The 11,684-nt window shown below is 39.2% G+C and overlaps 1 protein-coding gene across 16 annotated transcripts in view; it reads right to left on the reverse strand.

Moving 5' to 3' along the window:
- Positions 1 to 4,269, reverse strand: part of LOC6034026 — a 40,005-nt gene extending 35,736 nt beyond the window's left edge. For 6 of the 16 annotated variants that reach the window (XM_001844359.2, XM_038264302.1, XM_038264305.1 and 3 more), the window contains exon 1: positions 4,069 to 4,226. The gene's annotated coding sequence lies outside the window, so the exon portion shown is untranslated. Of the gene's footprint in view, positions 1 to 4,068 lie in introns of all 16 variants that reach the window. The other 10 variants (XM_038264309.1, XM_038264314.1, XM_038264306.1 and 7 more) reach the window with 10 other exon arrangements.
- Positions 4,270 to 11,684: the final 7,415 nt, after the last annotated feature.

The raw sequence follows: 11,684 nt of genomic DNA on the forward strand, positions 1-11,684 counted from the left end.
TGAATATCCACACGGAAAACATGAATCACATGTAAACTCAGTTGATGTAAACTTGAGATTCGACGTAAATGGTTGAATCACACGTAAAATCATGTTTTTACGTATAATTTGTTGCAAATTTACATGAAATTGCATTTAAATTTAAATGTTAAATGACGTGCAAAAGTGTTACAGTATGTAAAAAAGTATTTACACCCCTTGGGCACTATGTACATATTGTGATGAAACATCTAAACAATTTAATGTTGACAGAAACCAAGTACTACGTTTTGTTCAGAAACTCATGCCAGACATTTTGCTACAAAAATCTCATGAAAAGATGATTTCTATAAAAAGACAAATACTATTACGAACTAAAAAAGTAAAAAAGTTTGACCTTCGAAAAATTAACATAAATAATGCTATTTGTTGACAAATCACCATAAATCCAGTCTCCAACTTCAAATAGGCATCCTTGACTGATTAAAAATAATTTGGATTGAATATAAAGTTTACTAACTACTTAGTATAAAAGTTTATATAACTCTGGAAATTCTATATAAAACTTGTCTAAACTTAATTTTGCAAACTTTTAATTCAACTAAATGTTAATATATTACCATAGAATTGCTAAATAAACATTTTATAACACAGGGGGTATTTGTATCGATAGAATAGATTTTCGTTGGCGTACCAACCGGAATTACGTCGTCGGAAAATCCGCCGGCATCCGAACCGGTCCAAAATTCACAAGTCAACCTATGTGGCATCGGAAAGGGCATAAAATTTCCGATCTTTTGATACCCATACATCTAGGTTTTCTATAAAATCCACGTTTTAAATACCTAGGTAAAAACGTTGTTATGGTTTTGTTTGAGCAATCTGCCAAAAATGTATGGAATTTCGTAATTTTTGTTCTCGTGGATCAAACTTACTTTTTGCCCAGGTATTTAAAAACGTGGGTTTTGTAGAAAACCTAGATGTATGGGTATCAAAAAATCGGAAATTTTATGCCCTTTCCGATGCCACATAGGTTGACTTAAGAATTGTGGACCGGTTCGGATGCCGGCGGATTTTCCGACGACGTAATTACGGGTTGGTACGAAATTCCAACGAAAATCTATTCTATCGATACAAATACCCCAAAACGGTGTTATACCCACTCCAAAATGTTTATTTAGCAATTCTATGGTAATATATTGACTTTTAGTTGAATTAAAAGTTTACAAAATTAAGTTTAGATAAGTTTTATATAGAATTTCCAGAGTTATATAAACTTTTATACTAAGTAGTTAGTAAACTTTATATTCAATCCAAATTATTTTTTTAATCAGTCAAAATGCCTATTTGGAGTTGAGAGACTGGATTTATGGTGATTTGTCAACATTATTTATGATAATTTTTCGAAAGGTGTACAAACTTTTTTTGCACCTTTTTTATTTTCGTAATAGTATTTGTTATATAACTTTTTATAGAAATCATCTTTTCATGAGCTGTTTGTAGCAAAATGTATGGCATGAGTTTCTGAACAAAACGTAGTACTAGGTTCCTGTCAAACTTTAAATTTTTTACATGTTTCATCACAAAATGTGCATAGTGCTTAAGGGGTGTAAATACTTTTTTTACATACTGTACATCATAAATGATGTAACATTCGGAAATATTTGTGTGTAGTGGATCACAGGAGTTTGATTGGAGCCTACTTCATTTCTATTGCATACCACACAGCAAAAAATCCGATGGTAAAATCGCAAGCAAAAGCATACGCATCACCTTCGTCAAAAAAGACACTTAATATTATTACACGCTGCATGTACAATTTTTGTAATCACAAAAAAAGCCCGCTCGGTCGTCAGACCGATGAAAAATGGAAAGGATATACGTATATGTGAGCTTGACATTTCACAAGTAGGCTTCCCATACTGATGGGCTGCATATTTAAGGGTGTAATATTACACAAAATTTTACAAAAGAATGCAAAACATATTTTACACCCAGGCCTTTTACACGCAGATGGATTACTACTTTGTTTGCTGTGCATTTGGAACTTGTTGAAAAATAGTCTTGAAAAAATCAGATGTTCAGTGTGTTATCCACCCCTAGTGTTGGGTGAGATAACGAACATGTTTGTTCTTGTTATCGGACAGTATTATACTCGCTTATGGGAAAAGAATTTAATCAAGGAGTAACCTTTTCCGCAGGGTTTTACATTAAAGGTCGTGCATTTTGCTTGCTTGAACTCCAAACTTGATCGCCCGCGACGCTCGTGATAAATCAACGGAGCATACCAACCTCAGTTTATTATCATATTTTTATATAAATATTAGCAATCCCAAAAAAAAAAACTTGTTGAAAGTGATGAAAACAGTAGACGCAAAGACTGGAGAAGGATTCTTGTGGGATTTATGATACAACATTTAAGAAAATCCAAAATGACCTGAAGATTTTTACATTTCAGTATGATAGCATAGAATCTCCATCTTTTCGTAAGGCTGGCATTTTTTCAACACTCTCCACATAAAAAAATTAACCTTCTTAGAACCAACGATTTTGAAAGATGTCCAACAGCCCCACCAAGAGTGCATGGAATTACACAGTGATTAAAAAAAGCCGCAACCATAATAACAGCAGAAAATTAATTGAAAAAATTGTTCAAAATGAAGTTTAATTCAATTGAGTTTATTATTAGTATATTATTTCAGCTTTGTTAATGGCATCAAATTATAGCACTCTCGAAAAATGTTCATGTTGTGCCCCACCTTTAGAACCTGTTAGCTAAACTGGCATCAGCTTGTTCCGAAAATCTTTGAAATATCATGTGTGTGTGCTTGTAAGCCAGAGTGTGGAATTTTCTTCATTCCCACAGTTACCCTGCCCTCCTCGTCTCGACTCAAGGAGATATAAAGTACGATGAAATTCTTGGCAACACAGACCCCTCCAGCATAAATCACCTTCTGCTCCTCACGTGGCCCACATCAACCCCTCCCGGCAGGGTCGTACCTTCTTGGCAAAACCAGACGACAATAATACTTGGAGATGCTGCTTGGCATTACCAGATGATGAAAATCGGAGGTTGTGTTGGGTTGGGCAAACCACCTCTCAACCAAGAGTGTATGAAATAAGGTTACATTAATGTAACATACACACAATTATTGATTTATGGCACCTAGAGTGTGATAATCGTATATATTTCAAACACATAGCACATACTTGAAGAGGTGAAGAGGTTACGGAAAATTATTGGCAATATGCTGCCTACAACCCCAGCAGCAATGTTCTATCGGGAATAGCTTTCATCGTTAATGATGCCGCCGAAGGGAATCAGTTCCATTGGTTCATAGCAAAGGCAGAGGCGCTTTCTATCATGTTATGTCGTCAGTGTGGTGGGTGAAATTCATTAACGTCATTCTGGATGTTCACACGCGGCAAGCAGGTGATTTCATTTTCCTCATTAACAACGCAGCTCAGCGCACTACCCACGCCACGAAACGATCACACATGTCGGTACAAAGCCACTCTTCTCGTGGGGTTTGCTGATCCGTTGGCACACCACACACCACTTGGATATCCATGCTCACACACCCACACGAGGTGCGGGTGTGCTTGACTCCCACTCGTCGTTGCGAAACCCGACACAGCCAGGTGGGTATGTAAATCACAAGTTTGCGTTTATGACAATTAGCACTTGTACGCGAATCGCACATATAAATTCATTTCGGTATCGCTTGCCGGGTGTCCTTTTGCTCCCGGATGCCAGCCAGCAAGCACTGCAACTACAGGTACGAGCCAGGAGCAGCCTTAGCACTGGCACCAAACGAGCTAAGCATAACACAGGTCTTCACGGTTCAGCCAACACCGAGCAGGTCCTTGCGGTGTACTTTTATCTTCCATTATCCACTCGAGTCGTTCTCAGCTGAACACACTACTCCACCCAGCAGGAAGCTATGTTTTAATTCAATAATCCAATTTCGTTTCGGGTTAGTATATCCAATTGGCTCAAATGTAACGATATCAACCACGTGTTGTGTTTCGTTGAGCTCGTTCAAACAATCGCCGTCGACAGCACCACTAATCATACACCACACGAACCTACGGTACCCCGTCTGATGGCATCCGACGGACAAAACTCGTCGTCGTCTAACCCGGACCAACCCCAAAACACTCACTCACTCGCGATTTCTTATTTCCTATCCAAAACCTAGTTCTGACCGTCTGGTCGCAAGGACACATCGAGATAAACTAAACTCCACCAGCGGCGGCAACAGCATCCCCGTCGTTGCCATCTCGAGGATGCTGATCCGAAGCCCGAACTCCGGACTGAGATACTTTCGTGGAGTACGCGCAGAAGACACCGTCGTTGACTGGGTGTGTGCGTGTGTGTGCGCGCTCCCGAAGTGCAAGGTCCTTTCGCCGTATCTGTCCTGCTGTGATGGTGGGAAGCAATTCCAGCGCAAGGAGCGGATGGTTGAACTCACGACAAACGGGAGGATTTGCATCAAATCCACAAAATTTTAAAACTGTTGACAAATAAGTACAAATTGTGTTTGTGTGTGTTCACACCACATCAATGATACATTTGACGGCTATAGGTGGTACCACGCTGCTGTTGTTAGTTTAGCTGACCATGTTTCTTGTAAGTGTCAACGACGGTTGTGTGAAGTGATCAACCAAATCACTGGCTGCTTGCGAGTCGTGGAAAGTTACGATTGGTTGTACGCTGCCATGCGATGGAAGAATCATCATCAAAAGAAAATCTTTTGACGCTCGTCAGGAGAACAAAATCTAAAGGGAACTTGGCTCTCCTCTCTCGCGCACGAAATATCGATAAAAAGAAACAGAAAAGATCATCCCCGGTATTATTCGGCGGAACATCGATTTCTCTACTACTATTGCTGGTGTTATGTCAAACGTCCAAAAATGACACTGTTCGTAGATGAACAATGCATATAATGAGAATCACAAAACAATCTCCACTCTCCTTCGCGGGTGAAGAAAGTTCGCAAGCGAAAAAGATTTTTTTGCGATTATTCCATCCCTGTTTGCTGCTGCTTCATGTTGATAGGAACGGCAACAAATGAGTGATTAATGAACTTTGAACCGAAAAGCAACACCCTCGCTTATTACAAATTTGTATAATTTTAAGACTCAAATCCAACCAATTATTATCAATTACCATGGAAATGTATTCGCAATTTTACAATTTCCTCATGTCGATTCGGAAAGCTTTATTCCTAAGTTAATTTATGTTTTATTTTGGCAATTTATTTACAAAAAACTCATCTCTAACCTATTTTCGCATTGATTTCCCCGCCATTTAGTGTGGAACCGCTCAGGAATGCTCTCCCGATTTCACGTTGATGATCGAGGTCATTCCGCGTGCCAGAGAAACATTTGTTCTGGCGAGATGGTGAGAGATATAGAAAGAGAGAGAGAGCGCCCGAGTACGACCACGAAATGAGCACCACAGAGTAATAGCGTGTGACACGATGTCAGTCAGGATGTCAGTGATACATTTAGCTAACTTTCTCTTGTTTTGCCTCCTGCACATGGTGCCACTACGCTCTGTGGAAGCTTTTGAAATATGCGGGTGCAAATGGAGACGCGTTATGCGATTTCCTGCGCGCAAGAATAAAAGCTTCCTGAGGAGAGAGAAGAGGAAGACAAAGTGATAACGGAGAATCTTTGTTTTACGCCCCTCCAGCGTAAAATCACAGACAGCGCAAACACAAATTGCCTTTGAAAGGTTAATCAAATTTCGAACTTTGACGTTTGTGCGTTCGTACGTACCACTCCGGGGCCAAGTACCGGCGGAATTGTACTTTAAAAGTGGCATGTATTTTTTCTCTTACGTTTATCACGCCGGTGAGTGAACGAACGAGGGTGAAAGAGCTAATCCCCTCGCTCTATTTCCCACGCACTTTGTTCCGGCGTCAAGTAATCCAATGACACATTGTTGAAAGCACAAAGCGAAATTGGCAAATGTGGGCGGAAAATCTTGGCGGGATACTAGGATTACACCCTGTTTAAGGTGGACCTTTTTGACACATGCCCCTCACAATTTGTCTGCAAAATTGTATAACTGCTCTTAAAATATTTTGGGATTAGTTGCACAAAAAGTTTAGGCATTGCTTGGAAAATTGCTAATGGTCATTGGAAAAACTTTCAACGTAGGATTGTTCTTGGATAGTTTACCAAGATATGGTGAAATTTGGTGATAAACGAAGTTGACGTTATAGCTGTCGGCCACTATTGCTAATAGGGGAAAGTGGGGCAAGTGTAACAAGCTAAGGAAATGCTCGTTATAACCCATTAAAAAGTTAAAAAATCTTGCGGATTTTTTTATAATCTTCTTATTCTAGGTGTTGACTAAGACTTTGTTTAAACAAGTTTTTAAAAAATCCTGTTTTTTAATGTGCAAAATTGATTTTAAAATTTTTGATTTTCCGTACGTTCTACTCAACTAGTGGGGCAAGACGAGCAACCCGTTGGGGCAAGAGGAACAATGCATGAAAAAATATGGTAATTTGCTAACAATTGAACTGTTATCACTTAGATACATCAGATTAGAATGTATTTGAATGGTTTCTTCCATTTTTAGATTAAATAATAATATTTTACTAAAAATTTTATCGTTTTTACGAAAAAAAAATACTACTTCGATGATAAATAGTAAATTTTCATAATATCACTATACTTTGTATGTACATTTTTTTCAACGATTGTTTATCAGTTTTTAAGTACTTTCATGTATTTATTCCCCAATAAAATATGTTGTTGCAGCAATTCGTAATTTTTTCCATACTAAAAATCCATATGGTACACTTGCCCCACCTGAACAAGATTTTTTAAAAGCTCTCAACAAAAATAACCAAAAGTTAAATCATACTTTGTAATAGGTGCATGTCATTTGTAGGGACACTACTGATCTAGGAAAATAGCATTTTGATAAAATGAGCCTTAAAACGAACCCTAAGCCTTATTTTGTACTTTCCAAATATTATAAGAAAACAAAGGTTTCGAAAAAAACTTCATTAAATCTTATGCCCCGTGGCGTTTACGTCATTTTGGCGGTTATGTGGTAGTAGAATCAGCTAATTGCATTGCTAGCAACAGTTCCTCATACTGGAAATAATCAAAATTGTACAAATTACGGCCGTAGGAGCGATTGTTCCTCTTGCCCCATATGGTCGTCTTGCCCCACCTTCCCCTACCAACCACTTGTGTCTTCCTTTTAACAATAAGGACTTCACCGACCTGGGCTCCTATGTGTTTGAGTACGGCACGGAGCGAAGGCGCCGGATACCTATATTTACACTTAGAATTTTTAGAGCGCCGTCGAACCACCAACTTCTGAATAGTGAGTCCAGTGTGCGGTCCGATTGATTCACACGGGCGGGACAATTAGATGAACTCCGCCTTGAATGGAAAATGAAACATTGGCTCAAATGAATACAATGATAGAATCAAAACAAGTCATACAATAGTGTTTCTTGTTCGATGGAATCGTATTGACATGCTGAAAATTTTTAGTGAGGAATTTTTGGAAGCACATTCAAGAAAAACACCGTAAATAAAAAACGTTTTTTTGCCATTGTCTTATTTCTTATTTGGAGTCTTGTGCATGTGCTTTTACCATCGCTTTTTTTAACTGTGTGCATACCCAAGTAACATTTTTTCCAGGAGTTCTACAAGAGCTCTTCAAGATAGCTACAGCATAGCAGTTTGGACCGCGGTAGGATAAAATTCTCTTCAAAACTTCTTCAGGAGTTTGGAAGAGGAGTTTGAAGAGCTCTTGTAGAACTCCTGGAAAAAAATGTTACTTGGGTATATTGTTATAAAATAACAATTAAGCTATAAATCGAAAGTATCATCAATCTTTTTTTCCTCGTTAAGCTATGCTCACAACTGTCCCCACGGGAACGAATGAAACCTGAATTCGTTCGCTTGGATTATAATGCTGTCTCGTTCTTTTGAATTATAATTTTATCTATGAATATCTATTCGCCGCGGCTCAAATTTCGCAGAAAAATGATACAACTTTAGCTTGTTCCGTATTCATAGAATGGTTTAACGTTCAACATCCTCCAGGATTTTGCGGTTCACCCTTTTTTGGTGGTGTTGCTGCGGTGATAACGATAAATACGAGTAGTCGAGAGTGTTTCAGTGGCCCCACAACAAGGGGCCTAGCCCCATACCCAGCCAGCCAGCCAGCCAGCCAACGCATCGCATCGTTTTATGACAAACTCGGCCACGAAGCCACTCTTCTCGTGTACACTATCTGGACTGACTGGTCCTGTCCTCCTAGTTCATGTTTCAACCCCCGGGTGCGCCGCACCATGCCAAGCCAGGGTTCATCATAGCGGGGAACTTCCAGGCTCAACACATAAAATCCAACGCTTCTTCCCTGGGTGTGTTTTAGATCGTTCCACTGGCGCGTGAAGAGGATGTGGTTTTCGGCGTCTGTTGATAATAAATCACTCATATTTTGGTTTATTTAGTTTTTCATCCCAACCCTGTGGGCTTTCGTCGATTTATTTGATGCTTGTCCCAAAAACATTTTTCTTCCTTTTGAGATCTCAACTCACACACACACCCTTAAGAATCTGTTCAATGAAGTGATTTCTCTGCTCCCTGTCGTGTGATAAATGCTTCGCCAGAATCGTTTGTCGTTATTGGTGAAAAATATTCTTTGCTGTGCCAAATTGAGCGAAGATTTGCGACCGGATGGTTAGTCACAGGATGGAGGGCGGAGGGGAAAAAGCCCAAAATTTATAAAAAAGATAATAATCGCGGTATATGGGAGGGGGTAGGTCGAGGCGGAAAATCGGAAATAGGACCTAAAAGTGTATACAATAAAGCATTTGCTCCGAGAGTGCGAGCGACAAATCTCATCAAAAGATGGAGCAATCTTTGAAGTGCCATCGCCTCTCAATGTGGGTGACGTAAGTTGTGCTCAAGTGACAAAATGCAGGCGAATCATATTCAAAATACACGAAGTTTCTTGAGGAGACCCGGGCAGCTAGCCACAGGCATGCTTTTCATTGTGCTCTTTAGCTACCTCCATCATCATCATCATCACCATCTTCAGTAGGAATGAACGAGGAAAGTTGAACTGTGATTTAACGCACTATGCAATCTAGACATTAAAAAGGAGCACATTGAAAAGTAAAAGTAGAGGTAGTCTCTAAAAAGTTGAAATAAAGGGAAAATTATCTCAAGGATACTTTTAAGTTATAAATGATCTGTTTTGGCACTTAAGATCACTCATGTTTTATCATAAACCCCTTTAATGCAATTTCAAAGGTAGATAAAAGCTACGGTTGATGATAATTGCCACTAATAAATGTATTGTCGCTAAAAGGTCATCTACAAACCACGTGAACACTTATAAAGACGATGGAGGTTCCCGGTTGACGAAGCTCCATACCAAAAATTTATGGCCTTCAAGGTGCAAGGACAGCGAGGTGTGGAATGTGCTAACAAAATGTCCACGTGGTTTGAGGAAGGCCCTCAAACGGTATGTTATTTAACAAGGCAAAACTAATTAAATGTCAAGATATTCTTCCTGTGGCCGGTGCCTTCAGAGACGGGGTACATTTACCAATCCTCAGAAATTGGTAGAATTGGCCTCAAAATGGAAATCTTGAATAAGTTTGTAACATACTTGGACCTGAAGAAGAATTTAAATTTAAGGTGAAACGGGAGATCAATGGGAGTGCCTATGTATTTGTGCGGTTTGATTGTGTTAGTATGATGATTATCATCGATGACGTCATTTGAGTATCTGTATGAGTGTCATTGTGAAGTAGTAGTGGTGTGAACATAAACTCTTACCAAATATATTAAAATAGCGTATGTAGTTTATATGAACTCGTATTTAACAAATGAAAAGAGAGAATCTAACCAAGAGAATCTGAGAAATGTTGAGGTCGATCGACCAAAAAAGCTTGCCACTCAAATTCTTGGTTCATTTTTTTGGTACGATTGAAAACCACAATAATTTGTTGTTTTTGATTGATTACAGTTTCGTTGTTCAGTAAGCACAGGCTCAGAATAACGAATAAAGTACACCGATTCCAAAATTTTATCTTAAAAGTGCCTTCAACACGCTGGTTATGCCCGATTTGCCCCAGGTGACGGCAACTGAATCCTTTTTATTTCACCAAAGATTAGATTCAATGTTGTAACAACATACTTTTAATTTATTATGATATTTTTTGTTTTCTACGACCTCCACTTAAAATCTATGAAATAGATTCCCACTTCTAATATGTGGAAAAATCAAAGACATCATCTTATTTTCGATTAGAATCTATATGAAAAATTTAAGTTTAATTAAAAATTATTTTATTGAACATTTTTTTAATTGCTACAATCAAGGGTTCTGATTGCTCAAAATCAACCACTCCATTCGCGAGCACAAATAGCAGGCGATGCGATACTGCCCTGATGAATTCCTACTGTTTGTCACTTTGACACCATTCGCTCCCGAACACTCTCTTTTCTACTCTTCCTCTCTCTCTGATCGGCTCAGTCTCCGAACGGCTCAGGCAGGCCGAACGTCACCAATCACTCTGAACTGAAAACATTTTTTCTCTGATGCGCTGCGTTATACTCATTGATTTGGGTTGCCTAAAATCAATGTTATCAATTAAATTGTACATTTATTTTGATTTCATAACATTATAGACACCATTCAAAGAAATCCACCAAGAAAAAATCAAATTGATGGCAAACTGAGGGCGTGAAGACAAAAATACTGCCGCGCTGGCATTTTGTGAGAATGGCTCTTCGCTGAGTATGTTAGTGTGTGAGTGTCGTCGAGCGACGGAGTAGGCAAATATTTTCACAATGTATTTGTTCGCTGAGTGAACAGTTCGGGCCACTCGCTGGCTGCTTGCGAGTATCATTCGCTCATGAATGCTAGCGGGTTAGAATAGGCGGCGAATGGATAGGCGATGAGTGAGTGGTTTCTGTTCATTGAACCGAAAATCAGGACCCTTGGCTACAATGCATATTTTCTTTAAAAATAAGATTTGTCGTATATTTTAGACTAGAAAGATGTAGGTGCGTGAGACACAACCAAAATACTGGGGAACTCTACCCGGAACCAGCTTTATCATTCGCCGATGAGTACATTCCTTCATGCCGCCACTGCCTACTATTCTAACGTGATCGGTACCACTCCGGGGGCGTATTTTTTTGTGTCTAGTGTTCCAAGTTGGTTTCGTTTTCCTCGAGCCGGCAATGTGATGCACAGAAAAAAAAAATCATGGTAATATTACATCTGGGAAGGGGTACATCTTTTCTGTCAGAAAAAATGTGTAATTTTACCTCTGGAAATGTGTAATTTTAGCACTTTTCTGGTGTAATGCCACTTTTTCAGTCTAAATTGAGGTAAAATTACATCATTAAAGAAGTAATATTCAACCTGCCAAAATTAAAGCTTCCAAATTTACATTTTTTTTTCTGTGTGGCGTTCCGATGGGACGATTGGGATCGTGGACATTTTCGAACCCGTCATCACCTGTAGCAGCTTGTGTGCCAGGGCGGAAAACCTGACCATTATAACTTCCCTTACCGTGGAATCTTCTGCGACGAGGTTTGCGCAGGATGGCCCGTAAACACCGAAGGGATGCGTTCCAGAACTAGTAACCAGGCGGTTCACCAACTGAAAAAAAACACGAAAAATGCATTGTTTTTTA

The sequence above is a fragment of the Culex quinquefasciatus genome, chromosome 3, assembly GCF_015732765.1.
Source record: "Culex quinquefasciatus strain JHB chromosome 3, VPISU_Cqui_1.0_pri_paternal, whole genome shotgun sequence".
Classification (NCBI taxonomy): domain Eukaryota; kingdom Metazoa; phylum Arthropoda; class Insecta; order Diptera; family Culicidae; genus Culex; species Culex quinquefasciatus.